The sequence below is a fragment of the Triplophysa rosa genome, linkage group LG18 (genome assembly GCF_024868665.1).
Source record: "Triplophysa rosa linkage group LG18, Trosa_1v2, whole genome shotgun sequence".
NCBI classification, from domain to species: domain Eukaryota; kingdom Metazoa; phylum Chordata; class Actinopteri; order Cypriniformes; family Nemacheilidae; genus Triplophysa; species Triplophysa rosa.
Window position 1 is genome coordinate 21,672,578 of NC_079907.1, and position 1,839 is coordinate 21,674,416.

The 1,839-nt window shown below is 36.9% G+C and overlaps 1 long non-coding RNA gene across 1 annotated transcript; it reads right to left on the reverse strand.

Moving 5' to 3' along the window:
* Positions 1 to 308: 308 nt before the first annotated feature.
* LOC130568897 (uncharacterized) lies at positions 309 to 851 on the reverse strand. Its single transcript, XR_008964763.1, has 3 exons — positions 807 to 851; positions 468 to 524; positions 309 to 353 (listed from the first exon to the last, which is right to left on the reverse strand). It is a non-coding gene; the product is annotated as an uncharacterized LOC130568897 (long non-coding RNA).
* Positions 852 to 1,839: the final 988 nt, after the last annotated feature.

The following is a 1,839-nucleotide window of genomic DNA, read 5'->3' on the forward strand; positions in this document are numbered from 1 at the left end:
CACACATGAGATTAAGATGGGATCCATAAATCTGATTAAATCAAGGCAGAACCATTAAATATTTGTCACACACAAATAAAAAGTTCACCTGGTTTAGGTCCATTGATTCCACTATTTGGATAGCCCAGATTTCCTAGAAAAGAACCTAAGTAGAGAAAAAAAATATGTCTTATTACCTAAATAACTTCTAAAAACTGTGCAAGCATTAGCTTTTTTCAATTGCTTTTAAAATGTGTCATCCAATCAGGTTCATCCAATAAGAACGTTTCATTTCACAACATTAATGACTACATGTAATTTACCCTGGGGCTTGGCTGCTTGTCCATTGTAGGGTCCAGCTTTTGCACCATACCCTGCGGATCAGACCCAACACACATGAGATTCAGATGGTATCCAAATATATCATTAAATCAAACCATTAATGCAGAACGATTAAGTCCTTTATCACACACAATTAAAACGTTTACCTGGTTTAGGTCCATTGCCCCCATTATTGGGATAGCCCATATTTCCTAGAGAAGAACCTAATTAAAGAACACAAATCTTTATATTAACTAAATAACTCCTAACAACATTTTACCATGTGGTTTAAAGGGGTTACACGGATTGACAGGAAACAGATACAACACCTGCATTGCCTAGCAAATGGTAAAGTTCAATAACTCAACTGTTGCATAAAGAATTGAACTGAGATACACTCAAATGGTGTGCATACATCAGCTCTTTTACAGTAGCTATGAACATGTGTCATCCAATAAGAACCAGAACGTTTCATTTCACAATAGTAATGATTAAATGTAATTTACCCTGGGGCTTGGCTGCTTGTCCATTGTAGGGTCCAGCCTTTGCACCATACCCTGCGGATCAGACCCAACACACATGAGATTCAGATGGTATCCAAATATATCATTAAATCAAACCATTAATGCAGAACGATTAAGTCCTTTATCACACACAATTAAAACGTTTACCTGGTTTAGGTCCATTGCCCCCATTATTGGGATAGCCCATATTTCCTAGAGAAGAACCTAATTAAAGAACACAAATCTTTATATTAACTAAATAACTCCTAACAACATTTTACCATGTGGTTTAAAGGGGTTGCACAGATTGTCAAGAAACAGATACAACACCCGCGTTGCATAGCAAGTGGTAAAGTTCAATAACAATAAATTGTGCATAAAGAATTGAACTGAGATCCACTCATTGGTGTGCATAGTAAATAAGCTGTTTTACCAACACATTCTCACTCCCAACTCATCACATATTGAAGCTTATACCATGGTCTTTTTGAATACTCGATTCTGATTGGCTGGAAGGTGTGCATTAAAACCCTTTAACGCACAGGTAGCTCCAGTAAGTTTGATTACATTTGAAATTTAACTGACAAAATCACTGTAATTTTCACCCGTTTGATTTAAAATTTCACTGTAAACATCAATAAAAGATTTAACTTTGTAAATGACCATGGTATAAGCGGGATAATCCAAAGCTAGCCATGCGTTAAAGGATTTTAATGCACTTCGCAGAGGCAAACACCTTCCGCTTTGCGTCGGGTGGTTCGTGGCCTCCACGTCGTGCATTAAAACCCTTTAACGCACGGCTAGCTGTGAATTATTTCTTACTTAAAGCACAGGGCACCCTTTAGCATCAGTTTTCGACGTGCGTGGTACTCTGCTTTAAATGACAAACCTTTGCCGTCAGTATGCAGACGAGATGGGCATGCGTTATTTTACTGTTATTAAGAAATTATCATTTTACAATGACATGCATCGGGGTATTATTTTCAATTTAAACAGCCAGAATAATTGTTTTTGCATTACACTGTTTAGTCATTTT